At 41.6% G+C, this 14,655-nt stretch overlaps 1 protein-coding gene across 3 annotated transcripts in view; it reads right to left on the bottom strand.

Moving 5' to 3' along the window:
• Sema5a (semaphorin 5A) overlaps nt 1-14,655 on the bottom strand; it is a 431,215-nt gene that overhangs the window by 314,637 nt on the left and 101,923 nt on the right. For 2 of the 3 annotated variants that reach the window (NM_001107659.2, XM_063281755.1), the window contains exon 2: nt 13,993-14,095. The exons of the other annotated variant lie outside the window; for it this stretch is intronic. The gene's annotated coding sequence lies outside the window, so the exon portion shown is untranslated. The remainder of the gene's footprint in view (nt 1-13,992; nt 14,096-14,655) is intronic. 3 annotated transcript variants of the gene reach the window in all.

The raw sequence follows: 14,655 nt of genomic DNA, 5'->3' as shown, positions 1-14,655 counted from the left end.
GCACATTAGTTGACTTTACTATTCAAGTCTTACAAGAAAAATATATGTATAGTCTAAACCGATAACACAAAGTGTTTTCTCTGTATTCCTTTCTAATGGCTCCATTATTTTAGAGTTTGCATGGAAATCTTTGAACCACTCGGAGTTGGTAGAACTAGGAAGAGATTGGAGGAACTAGTTTTATTTTTGTGCTTTTGGATATCCACTTTTCCCAGTAACACTAACTGAAAAGGCTACTGATCACTGACTACACCATGAAAACAAGGCATATCCTAATGCCAGAGTACTTGCCATGGATTCTGAAAGTTCACAGGCCATTACTTCTCATCATCCTGCTCTACACCCTACTTTACAGAACAGTACATCTGCCTCAGGGACTCAGTAGCCAACACCAAATCTTGTTGTCACTAACAATGAGAAATGTGGGTCATTAGCTTTACAGTGATAAAATGGACTGTTTCTTCTGTGATAGAAAATCAAAGTTCTACACAACTGATGAAACCCTGGTATCCTGACTTCACAGGACTGACCTTCTCGCAAAGGTGCTGACAATGTGAGCAGAGTTAACTAAAATCCTTGTAAGAAAGACTCTTGGCCTCCTGCCTGCACTCATGCAGCATTTTATTAACAACACTGCACAAAACCCCCATCCCATCATATCAAAGCACTCATGGAGATGTACAGAGGCAGCTCCTATGCTATTATGCTGCTGCCAGAAAGGAGGTCACTGACCACACTCGCAGCACTCATTGGACCTCTCCAAGTTATGGGATCCCTCACAGGGGAGAAGAAACACAGAAAATTAAAAAGCAGTGTGCAGGGGCTTCAAAGATGACCCCTTGGTAAAGCTGTCCTTGCAGAGGACCATAGTTTAATTCCCAGCAACAGCTTGGCAACTCACAACCTTAAACTGTTGAAGAACAGATACCTTTTCCTGGCCTCTGTAGTCACCAAGTAGGATGTGGCATGCTGTCTTAAGGTTTCTATTGCAATGATAAAAAACAAAATTACCAAAAGCAAGTTAGAGTCGGCTTACATTTCCAGGTCATAGTCCGTCACTGAAGGAAGTCTGGACAGGAACTCAAACAGGGTAGGAACCTGGAAGCAGGAACTGATGCAGAGGCCATGGAAAAATATTACTACTAGCTGTTCCTCCATGGCTTGGTCAACCTATTTTCTTATAGAACCCTGGTCCAACTGCCTGAGGGTAGCCCACATTTTGCTGGGCCCTTCTTTACCCATGGATAATTAAGAAAATGTCTTACAGGCTTGGCCTACAATCTTATGGAGGCATTTTATTCATTGAGGCACCCTCCTCTCTATTAATTTCAGCTTGTGTCAAGTTGTCCAAAAGCTAGCCAGCACATGCACAGACATATGTACAAACAAAACCAATTTACACATAATTTTTAAATTGAAAATAATGTAAAAGAGCAACATGCAGCAAACACTGATGTGTTATAAAAGTGCAACTTGATAACAGATGAACTGGGAAAAAAATATTGAATTCAACGCATACCTGGACCAGTGCCTCCCTAGGTGCAATGAGAGTTAATTAGTTAAAGGGGGAATTGATGCTAAAAGGAACGCACATTAAATACTCACTTGCTCTGTCTCCCACTACTAAGACTTTTAGTGGCATCTCTCAAGAACAGAATTACCTCTGGGACTTTCTGTCACATTTGCGATCATTTCTGAAGAATCAACATTCAAACAAAATGTCCTCAAGAACTTTCCTACAGGTGTCAGTAACCTAATTATGTCTTCTAATTCTGACCAAGGCACACTGCTCTTCTATGGTGACTCCTGTTTGCGAGGTCAAGGAGGCAAGGACCACAAATATGTACTTCACGCTCCAATAATTTCACAACAGCCCACATTTGCTTGGACTAAGTGCTTACTCCATCTAAATAAGAAATGAATCCCTTCAAAACAAAAGTTATCATAGCCCAGGAAGGATTTTTGTCTTTCTTTCTGAAATCTATACCTTCCCAGGGCTTTTCTGTCCCTGGACATGGTCTACTATTTACTTGTTTAAATCCAAAGTTGTTATGTTGAGAGGGACCCTGACAACACTTGTGGTGGGCAGGGAAATGAACCACAGAGAGGTGAGGATGGAAACTCAGTGAAGATTGATTTCATGAACCCAGATCAGACTTCAGGGAGTCTGAGGCCAGGCAGTTCATGTCAGCATACTTAAAACACAGTACCATTTGGGGAGAGTTTCCAGGTATAATACATTCCTTGGTGTACAATAAACCTTAAGTACATCGAAACTCAACTCAGGATACATACCATTTCTTCCAAGCAGGTGAGTTCCAGAGATAAGCACTCCACCTGCTTGAGGGTCTAGGGAAGGCGCTGGCCTGGACTTGGTCATAAACATAATATACAGGTCATTTAGATTATTAGCCACCTCTTGTCCTGGTTATATGAGCTTGAAATGACCTTACACAATGGGTAACACAGATCACCAGGCTTCTTAATGGAAGAGCAGCTTTCTTAATGGAAGAGCAGCTTTTGTTTTATTGTATATTTTATTTTTGCTTTTGTTTTGTTTTCTACATCTTTCCCATTGAAAAGACAAGCCTGCAAGCTTAACATTCCTGGTTTCTCTGGAGATCTGTGGGCACAAAGTCCTCCATGCTGCGCTTCCAACCATACCCCATGCTTTATTTTCCCACCTATACTCAGGGAGAGTAACACAGATGCAATTTCTACAAACATCAAGAGCCACTTTCTTCCAGCCCCACTGAGACATTCACCCCTCCACCACTCACGCCACAGAGAGAAGCCTATGGCAGACAGACTCCTCCTACGTCTTCCTGCTTCATTCCTTCTACTTTGTGGCTTATTGTCCTAGTGGTGACCATGCCAGTTTAAATAACAAATTGAAAATGCCAACAATCCTGTCCAACTACCTTCTCCAAGCACTTCTCAAAGCCGCAGTAAACACATAAGTTTCATGTCCTGGTTGACAGAGTTCCCCATATTATAATTGGCTTATTGGTCTTATTCGGGTCATTGCCTCCATGTTCTCTACAAGGTGATTCGAGATTGCCTCTTATTCATGCTCTACCAGATGAATGCTGGAATGACATATCTCTTGTTTATTATAATTGTTGTAATACCCCAATGCATCCTAAGAATCAGGAGCCCATCAGTGTCAGTGACCACTACATCCTCAGTGGCTACAGAAGACTCCTACTGAGTGTGCTCACAAAACATCTGCTTAGGAAGGAGGGAGAATGGGTGTGCTCACTCTGAATTTTCCTATAATTTTCTAGAAAGTGGTGAGTGGTTTACATCAACAACAGAAACTTCTTGTCCAACCAGACATTAATTGGAATGCCTGCAAGTCCTTGGTGACCCCCATGTCCAGGAAGAGATGGGTCAGAAGCACCATTTGTTTATACAGATGTCTGTGTGTGTGGGACTTTTATGTGAAATCAACCACCAATCATATGTTTTCTACAAGATAATTACACCGTAAGAATGAGGTCCTATCCTCAAAATATTTGCAAGCTCCAAGAAATAAAACTAAAGTTCTATTTGTAGAAATCTATAACTGGCTTATTTATCAATAACATTTAAGATAGATAGATGGGGTTAATATTCTATGGTGTGTTTTTTTTTGATAATATTCTCCCAAATGTATTCCCTTAAGAACTTTTGGAAGTAAAAATAGTGAAATACATGCTAGATTAAGAAATTCAATATTATTCACTAGGCTCGGCCACCTTGGCCATCTTGACATAACCTTGGCACATTTCTTAACATTTCCACAGCTTTCCCCAGTCATCTCTGAACTGTGGATACCATTAGCCAGGATTAGCAACATATGATTGTTGAGAAATCAAAACATTATATGTTGGCCAATGTATATGTGTTCGTTAGGCTGAGAACACTAAATGATTGCGGCCATTACTATGAATAACCTATACGAAATTATACCATTTCTGAGTATAAACCTATTAAATTACATAAGTAACTTTGGATTGTTGTTATTATTAGGAAATCTTAATTTATTTATCCGTGTATATACATGTAAACACATGGATGTGTGTAGACACACATGGTGCTCACAATTCAACCTGTAAGAACTGGTTCTCTCCCTCCACCGGGTTCTGAGGAAAGGACTCATACCACTGAACATGGTAGCAAATGTCTTTATCCTCTAAGCCATCTCATTGTGCTGTCAATCCAATCCTTCCTTCTGATCCCAAGTGGGTGACTACAGGAAGGTGTGGGTGACACATTGTATCCATATTTGATACTTTCTATACATGGGAGATGTGTATGTGCTTCAGAAAAGAAAACGCCATCCCCATCAAAGATATCTTCACAAATTATGTGCATCTCATTAGAAACCTTAGTTATGAATGAATCTGACCATTTAGGATTTGCTCCAGAGAATAATTTATCATGAATAATATATTGCAGAGAACAAACTCAAGCTAGACTCCCTATAGCGATGCACATAGACACTTACATATGGCTACAGCTAACTCAGCTGTCAGGGTTCATGTTTTATTTTCGGTACTATTAAGATATTCCAGAAGGCACTTCTAGACCTTATTGACATTTCTATATCTGAATTATAGCATAATTTTAAGAAAATGCAACATAATGCATAAAATATAAAGTTAGTGGGTAAAAGAAATTGATTCAAAAGCTATAGTGACGGAGGGGATATTTTATTGTATCAAACTGATTTAAGAAGGAAGAAATTCTAAAAGAAATACAGAAAGGCAATGGTTAATTGAATCTGAAAAAATAAAGAATAACAATACGTAATATATCATATATAAAATGGTAAATATGTATCCATGCCTATAAGTGTCGCTATTCTAGCTGCTTATCTACCCATTGACCTATTAATATATACCAACCCATTCAGTTGACCTCAGACATGTTCTGAACAGCATGTTCTTGCTCTTCATATCAATATTATTCTCTGGACATGTACCTCCAGGTAACTGTTTTACTGGAGAGAGAACTTCAGAGTTCTGAGCTTGTCTCACCCCGTGACCCAGCAGCCATGCCATACTGAGCTATTTTTGTGTTTAACGACACGGACTCCTTGAAGATGATACTGATAAAGCTCTGCAGTGACACTGATAGTAGCCCAAGCACTTGATTTATGAAATGTTAAACTCCAGGAAGGAACTGCCACCTGACCTCCAGTACAGGGGAGGACCGCACTGCGCTAGGTATGTCTTACACATCACCTCCATTTCATGCCCTTCAGAAAGAATAGCCAACCTATGCACAGAGCTCTGGGATGAATATCCCAGTGCCAGGGAAACCGAGGGAGGCGATGGGTTTGAGGACAGCCTGGAATAGAAAAAGAATCCTACTCACAAACAAAACATTCATTAAAACAAGTCAAAAGTTTTGGAAGGATATGGCTGAGACGGGCGGTCACTCACACTGGAAAACCTTCAAGACCAGACAGTAGTAGAGTTCAACAATGTGTAGACAAGCCTGAGATGCAAAGCTAAAGTAATTGATTTACCGTAAAATCACATAACGGAAATAACATGAATGGAAGCACTCTCAGGGTCTAAGGGATCGCATTTTGTCACACTTCAAATCATTAGATAAGCTAAACGTCACAAAATTTCATTGAAGTAACTTCATTAAATAACACACGTGACATCGTCCAGCACCTGCTGCTCTTGGATACTGAGGAGTTGAGCACAATAATGAAGCCTGGGACCAAGTAGTTTGACGAAATTGATGTACTCACAAAGTCTGACAAGAGATGCAACTTTATATAAAACTGTATAAGCGAAATGATGGGGATGGGTGTTACTTAATTTATCTGGGCAGAAGAAGAGAAGAAAAGCCCATGCAGGGTGAGGAGTTGAGAACTAAGGATTGGTGACCAAGCAAATGTCCACCTGCTAGACGACTGTTGGAAAAGCACAGCAAATGTGCTAATTGGTTGAGATTCAGGAAGAGGCCTGTTCTTCCTCTTTCACACACGCTAACAGATGTCCAACTGTGCATGACAAAATTAGAAACAAGTCTTTATCCATTCAGCGTGGTGAACCTCCCAAATGCATCAGTCAGCCATTTTTCAATGAATCAATCTGTACATTAAATAATTATTGGCAGCCAATTATGTCTTGAGGTCATTCTCAGCCATCAAAGGATGGAGCAATGTGTAAATAAAATACACAAACACCCATTCTTAGAGCAGCTTACAGTGGGGGAGATCAGAAGGTAGACTAACATAAAACAATATATTAAATAAATCAGAGACTGCTAAATACTTTTAGGGGAAAAAAAAACAAGTCACAAAAGGAAATTAGTGAGATTGCTTCAGAATTAGTAACTTACTCAGGAGTAACACTCGGGAATTATGATTAAAAAAATTGTCACTCAGCAGTCTAATTGATATTCAAATAGAATACCACAGCCAACAGAAGGGAGTTTATAAAGAGCCAGTAGCTATATTACAGGAGAGAAAAGAAATAAGGAACCAGCAATGGGGAGACGGGTGAGGGATGAAGAAGGGGTGCAGCTTTGCAGACAATGAAAGCATTTTCACCTGAATGAAATGGTGCCACTGGAGCGCCCTGAGCAGAGCTCTGCAGAAGCAACTAGGAGGCAAAGAGGAGGTAGGGAGGCTAACCAGGGGCTGGAAAAGCAGCAGATGTGGAGAGAGCATGAGGAATCTATTCACATCACTGAGAAAAAGGTCCTCAGAGAGCAAGGAAGGAAGCAAGGAAAATGCTGGGAAGGAGTGAATTTTAGATAAGCTCTGGGGATCAATGAGGAGATTTATTGATAAACTGGGTACAGTACAGGAGGCAAAGAGCAGAACTGAGCATTATTTCAATCCCAGAGCCTTCATGACTAGAAGAACGAAGTCGCCTTTAGTATAATGGAGAAGACAAAACAAGGGGAGAAGGAAAGGAACTCAGGTTTAGCATGGTACTCAAAACCAGCATTTGATATCCAATCTGTGAGACCAGATAGGCAATTAAATGGATGGTTCTAGAGTGTGAGATTGCAGGTCCTGGCAGGGGTAGACATTCGTGTTTAAATGGTGCTAAATCAATACACTCAATGGGACTCCGAAGCAATGAGAACCATGGAGCCACACACTGAACCACACAGGACTCACATCGCTGGATGGCAGAGACGCAAAGCTGGGACAAAGTGAGCAGAAATGAGGAGTTAAGGGCAGGGCGGTTAGCGGTTGCCTGGGGAGAGGATGAGTTTCTCTTGCTCCAGTAAGTGATCTCTCACCCATGATCAGGCAAGAAACTCTAATAACCTCAGTGGGTCACTCAGAGAAACAAGGCATGAAAGTAGGAGGGAGACTTGCCAATAAGGATTCTAGGGGGAGGGGGAGAAAAGCAGGAAATGAGAATGAAGAAAGAGCATACTCAAATTCACGCCATTCATGTATGAAACTGGCAAACAATGAATGGGATTTCTAAACAGATGGGAAATCTACAACAAGGAGAGAGGAGGGATCAAGGGCACAAATACTGCAGCCTACTCAGTGTGAAGACAACTGAACTTCAAGCGACAAATTTAGCAACGTGTCACCCTGGGCCTCTCGACACGGAGGGGCTTGCAGAAGGGTAAAGGGTGGGCCCCTGGGAAGCTGGAGAGAAGGCAGAGTTTGAAAACACATACAGCAAATGCTTTTAAGGATCTTTTCCTGCAGAAAACTCAGGGGATAAATGGGCTGTCGATACACCAGAAATTAGGGTTCGCAGATCAGTGCTTAAGGCTGTAGATGTTTCCAGTCTTATTAGAAAGATAATGGGGGAATGGGTAATAAAAGCCGATGACCTCCAAAGAAAGGGGAGACCTGAGAAATGCTAGGAGCAAATTAACAAACACAGCTCAGTCACACTTGGGTCATGGCCTCCACCAGAATAAACCAGAGTAGCCACCAAGTGGGCTGCTGGGATTGCACAACTCAGTGGGTGCCTGACTGCCTTTTCACAAAGCCTGCAGCAGGGAAACCTGCAGCATGGAAAGGAGAAACAATGGTCTTTACCAGGAATGTGGCCTCTGGGCTAAGAACAGGGCAGTCACCCAAATTATGCGTATTTAAAAAAAAGTCTAAAGTTTTTTTAGACTGCAAATGCCCTAGATCAACCACCCTTATTCCTTAGCAATGAAATATAAGAGCTAAATATTCCTGGACACTGTTTTATGAAATCACAGCAGTGTTTACTTCCCAGAATCGCCTGACCATCTTTCCAACTGTTGCTTTTTCTGCTTTGGCTTCCCCAGCGTGATCTTTGCCCTGGCTTTAAGCAAAAGCAAATGAGGTGAAATGACAACCCTTTGTGGCCTGACTGACAGAGACACAAATGCACAAAAGCCACTTGAAAATGCTGGAAAAGTGTGAGCTGTTTAAGACCGCACCCCTGCAGCAAAGAGTCTTTGACCATTCTCTGACATGGAGACAGTGCAGGAAATTTCCAAGGTCCATGAAACCCAAACACTCAAACACCCAAACACAGGCACTTTTCCCCTTGGGGAATATTCTGTCAAAGGACCCTACACACAGTTCCAATGAGAAGGCAGTGTCCTCCTGGGCACATGAAAACCTTCAAATCCCGGCAATTAACCCCATACACATCTGCCGCATTAATGTGTGTCTGAGAATAAATAGCACTACACACTCCACCCCACTTGCCTTGAACATGGACGGAAAATGGATAGTGGGCTTCACCACACATCTGCGACGATTCACAAATGTTTAGTGCAGCCATAAAGCTGGTGACCTCCAGGCTGAGAGCGTGTTTGGCAGGCGCTCACATAAACAAAAGAGGAAGAGGGCTACAACCCCTAACAGAAGAGAACAGATTGGGAGGCCAGGCTCTCGGGTGCAGGGATGCGAACCCTGGTGCATTCTAACATGGATAACGAGAGCAGACAACTCTCCCACTAGTGAACTTTTGTAGCACAGAGCGAAACGCATGTGATTAACCAACAGGTCTGCGCAGGCCTCTCTGGATCCCATTGCAGAGATTTTCCACTAGATGGACAGACAAAAGGACAGACATAATAAGGAGTGACATTATTCAGAATGGCAGACTAAATCTTTACCCCTAAAACATGATCATTCAGCATGTATAAGCAAGCAACTTATCCTATCCCAACAATGCACATGCAAATACCATGAAATAAAACCCTGACTGGGGCAAGGGCATCAGAAGAAAGACTCCCTCCAGTTCAGCCAATTATTTTAGTATTTACTTTCTTTGTCCAGCGCTCCCTCTGGTATGAGCAACCCATCACCTATGTCACAGATAGTAAACCTGTGTCCTGTCAATTGTGCTCAAGAAACAGCAAAGGAGGTAAGAATGCTGAGCTGTGGTCCCCTTAGAGGCTCAGCCTTCTGGGAACACAATGATGTGTCCAAACCATCACCGGAAGTCCACCTTTGGTTGACAACATAGATGAGTAACTGAACCAGAGTGCGGACATCAGTGTCACATGTGAATTTCACAACTTGGTCTTAGAGCTTTATACATACCACATAAACACTGGGGGGAAGTTTTACACAGGCAAGGGCAATAAGGAAAACTGCTATAATGGTTTAATCCATATATACATACATACGTGTGCATATATATAATGCCACAGTGAAACATGTCATATACCATTAAAGCTTGCTAACAAAACCCAAAACTGTTGGCCAGCATCATGTACATTTATAAATATTTACTTCATGCTTAGATTTACAATTTCTGAATGACAGGGAAGGATCGCAGAATACCCCAAAGTGCAGAAGTTACTCTTTTTGTGAACAAAGAGGACTGACCAAATACTAAAGGAATTTAACCAGCCTGGCAGGAAAATGGGTCTCCACTGTAAGATAAGGGAAATAAAAGCCAAGCCTTTCCTACCTGCATTGGTATTTGGGTGCATGCATATTCTTTGATACTAAAATTGGAGATTGATTTTTATTAATAAAGTAGAGAAGGAGGTCTAAAGAGATGGATGAGAAATTGAGAGTGAAGAGCTCATGAGGAGGGCTCAAAGTCAGTTACTAGCAACCGTGCTGGGCAGCTCACAACCAACCTGTAACTCCATCCCCAGGGGAGCCAACATCTCTGGCCTCTGCAGGCACCATTACTCATGGATACACACACACTCACACACAAACCCATACCCATATACGTAACTTAAAATAATACAATAAAATCTTCTTTTCAAAACGAGAAGAGCTGGAGAAGGCTAGGAGAACAACTTGAAAAGCATCGTCTACTTTAAAAAACTGCCTCCTGAATCCAAACACAAAAACCTTTAATAACATCAGAAAAGAAGTAAAACTAAATTTCAAGTTTCTAAGCAGTAAATAAAGAAAGTATAAAGAAAAAAATTGATGCCATTACAATAAACTTTACATTTGAAACAATAAAGCTAGTGAGAAAAAAATAGAAAAAGCCATTAGTATGTAATTTTTAAAAGTTAAATGAAAAAGAATGAAGCAATGACAATGAGTTAACATCATCCTTAAAACGTTAGTTATAAAAATTTCTCACAAAACATTGGGTCTTACTAACTAGACATATCCATGAGAATATCTTCACACATGCTTGTTTCCGGCCGGCCTCCTTCCTAGCGTAGCAGCTAATTACCACTTAAATAACATCAACAAAACAAGAAACAATAAAAAAAAATTTAAAAAAAAAAGGAATGAGTGTCATCATACAGAAACAATTATTCAGTAACGCTACCCAGCGGGAGTGATGCTTTTATCAAAACAAACTCTCTAGCACATTGTTCATGAAGGGTAATTATCTGTTAACACGTTTAAAAGCCAACTGACAGTCTAAGACCCTTATTTTGAAATTCTAAATCAGCTACAGTTATTCTTCCTAATGAATCAACCCTCGGTTAGATGGCGGCTCTATGCTGATAGTTAGGGCTCATGCAGCACTGCTTAGGCACTAAATACCTACGCTTCCCAAATGCAATGACATTGTTCCCTGCAAAAGCTGGAACAGAACAAGCCAGGTGTGGGAATTCTGGACCACCGCCTCTGTCCATGGTCACTGCAGTACAAACACGGCCAACCAAAGATAGAGTCTTTGCGTGGAAGAATATTAGCTAGACATTAAAATTAGATTTCTCAACAATTTGTCATACTATGAGGCATGTATAGAATAACAAGTGAGAAGTCTCAATCAAACCTATAAATCTATGCTGCTTTAATCCATAAATCGCTCATAGAGAAATACTAATAGAAATCACACTAAATACTAACTAGCAGTAGTTAACGTCATGCAGGCATTCCTGGAATCTGCCCTTTTTTTTTTATATTAAAATATAACTTTTTTTTCTTTTCATTAACTTGAGTATTTCTTATATACATTTCGAGTGTTATTCCCTTTCCCGGTATCCGGCAAACATCCCCCTCCCTCCTCCCCTTCCTTATCGGTGTTCCCCTCCCCATACTCCCCCCATTGCCGCCCTCCCCCCACCAGTCTAGTTCACTGGGGGTTCAGTCTTAGCAGGACCCAGGGCTTCCCCTTCCACTGGTGCTCTTACTAGGATATTCATTGCTACCTATGAGGTCAGAGTCCAGGGTCAGTCCATGTATAGTCTTTAGGTAGTGGCTTAGTCCCTGGAAGCTCTGGTTGCTTGGCATTGTTGTACATATGGGGTCTCGAGCCCCTTCAAGCTCTTCCAGTTCTTTCTCTGGGAATCTGCCCTTTTTAAGCATATATTCCGTAGTCACCATTCGATACAAGCAAATAATTTATTCATTTTCATTGAAATTATCTGTAAAATACAAATCTTTTTGGTGATCGAAGGATGGCTCAGTTGTATAAAGTCACTTCTTTCCATGCCTCACAATCTGTTCTCAGTGCCCAGGACCCACGTGGTAGAGAGAAAAGTGAGTCCTGCAAATTGTCCTCTGAACTCCATGCAAGCACATGTTGCACAGATGCCAGGTGTGTAACAAAGCATGCCCAGTGAAAAAATGTTCCTCGGTTTTATTATACATAGCTATAGTTTTAATATCAAAGTTTAGCCTAACACGTGTAGACTTTATCAAGGGATGAAGCCCCCTACGCCTGTACTTCTAGGTTTTTGCAGGCAGAGGAGACTTCATTAAAATTTGTGTAGGATTCTGTGTACCCATCCTAAGCTTTGTTAGGAGACTTAATGGCTACGGATGTATTCTCATCCTCTCTGTGATGAAATCCTTAAGCACTCCAGAGAACACATAGATAAAAGCTCAGCAAAAGAGAGCCTTGGGGATCAAATTCAGCCTCCCTCCTACCTTTGTAAATAAAGATTTACTGGAACAAGGTCAGACTCATTAATTTGCATATTGCCTGTGGCTACTGTCACTTTGTAGAAGCAAAGATGAGGCAACCTAGCAGAGAATCTAAGGTCTGTAGACGGTAACGTGTTTTTCCCCACCTCTTCAAAAGAGAACGTTGCCAATTTCTGATTGACAAATCAGTTGCTTGAAAATTCAATTCCTTAATACGTGTATACTTTTCTATAAGAACTCTGGAATTTTCAGAATGGGAAAAAAAAATAGCGCATGTCTGTCCTCATTCCAGAATGGCACGTCCAATGCTCTAAGTTGGCCTTGGGCTTAGAGTTGGGAGTCCTGAGTCCAATCCTCTCTCTGTTCCTCCCTGGTTAGGAAAAATCACAGACTCTTTCTGAGACTAAGTTTATTTATCATTAAGGATCAGGAAAGCACCTGCTTCAAAGACTGGAAGAAAGAACGAGATGTCTTTTCCTCAGCACAAGGCCTGGTAACCCACAAAACCTGTGTGAGCTAATAATATCCTCCTATAATTTACTGGCCATTGCACATCCAAATCACAGCTTCTGGATGCCTTAATATCCCTGGGGCTCTTTCCAGCTCTCTCTGGCTCTGTGGTTCTCCATGGAGGAGGGACAAGTTGTCCTGGTGCAGGAGTTAGCTGAACTTAGATACCTTGTGAATCTGAATTTATTCACAGAAAGACACAAAATGTAGCAGCTAGGCTTGTCCTGTGAAATGTAGAAATGGGACAGGATATTCAGTGTCAGCCAAGCTCTTCTGCATACCTGAAACTGAACTCTTAATATCCATTTAGTAGAGATCAGGATGTAAAACAACAGGGCCTCGCAACATTGTCTCACAACTGTGAGTCAAAAGGACACAGAATGTATATATGGCTGCCATTGGCAATTTTGCTTTTAAATTGGAACGCACAATAAAGTTGCCTACAATGAGAATTGGGTGTGTTGAGAAGTAATTTAATAAAGTGGAATGTTCCCAGTGACTGGTTTATACAGGATAGATCCTTATCTCTCCCCCTCCCTTTCCTTCTTCCTGTCCCTCTCCCTCTCCTGTTCCTTCCCTTCCTCCTCCCCTTCCCCTCCCCCTTCCCCACACCTCCACTCCCTTCCCTTCCTCTTCTATTCCTTCTAAAGGTAGCCACAGGTTTCACATAAGAGGTTAACTGCGGAGTCTGAGACACCTAAGATGGGTTCCCACAAATGTAGGATGTTGAGCTGGACTTTAGATGTCTCAATAATCAGGACAGCTGATGGGAGGCTGAGCTCTGGAAGGCGAGATACTGGTCTCTCTGCTACCAGATGAAGCATAGCCCTGAGTTATATTGTGGGCATTTGTGACTTTTCTCAGAAGATACAGGCTATCTTAGGAAGTCCCACAATAGGACAGTGCAACAACAGATGGACACACCACAAAGTGAGCCAGGACACAGCACAGGCACAAAACTGAAACCTGCTAGGCAGCCACACCGTGACTAGGAGTCACCATGAGTCACCAGTTCTCTTCCTGTACCAGAGGTTCCCTAGTGATTTCAGAGTACACTCAGACCCAAATAGCATTACCTTTAAAAATAAAGTTCTTTTTTCCTGAAAGCTGTCATTTACTGCCATTTTTAACAGAAGAGACATCTAGTCTAAATGTGTAGCACTCTCTCTGGGACTCAGCACTTCCCACTCAGGCATCTCACTTACCCAGGAGAGAGAGAGGGCAGAGACAGACGTGTGGCCTCCGTCATGAATCACAATGAACTGCACAGCCACATGGGTACCCAAGCCCAGTTGTCACACACCAGCCCTTCAACAAAGAGGGAGAGATAGAGATCCAGTTAGTTCATATTAAAAATTCACTGCACTCTTAGCTTATAAATGCTAGAAAGTTCCATCAATGCCCTGTACAACCAGGGAAAGCATCCTTAGCAATGCTGGAGAGAGCAGTACAGGATAGCTTGGCGATCACGATTGTGAGAAACCTAGTATTATAGACACTGCTGCGTTTATTTCTTTAAAAAGGATAAATTTAAAAAATAATGCTGACAGTTTTCTCCCAAGATTTAATTTAGTTTGAATTATTTGCCTGGAGGGGGCGTATATGTGCAAGTGAGTATGGACACCTACAGAGGCGAGAGGCTTCAGATTCCCTGGAACTGGAGTTACAGGCACTTGTGAGCTTCCTGATATGTGAGCTGTGAACCAAATGCAGGCTGTCTGCAAGAGCAGTACACTCCCTTAACTGCTGAGCTGTTTCTCCAGGCTGAGAAAATAAAATTTTTAGTGCTGTTCAACATGTGAAAAAAACTCTCATGAAATATCCAAAGGGGCCATTATTTCAAATTCACTGGGATTACCTTTAAAAGT

This window comes from Rattus norvegicus, chromosome 2, assembly GCF_036323735.1.
Source record: "Rattus norvegicus strain BN/NHsdMcwi chromosome 2, GRCr8, whole genome shotgun sequence".
NCBI classification, from domain to species: domain Eukaryota; kingdom Metazoa; phylum Chordata; class Mammalia; order Rodentia; family Muridae; genus Rattus; species Rattus norvegicus.
Note: the sequence above shows the minus strand (reverse complement) of the source record. Positions and strands in the feature narration are given on the sequence as shown.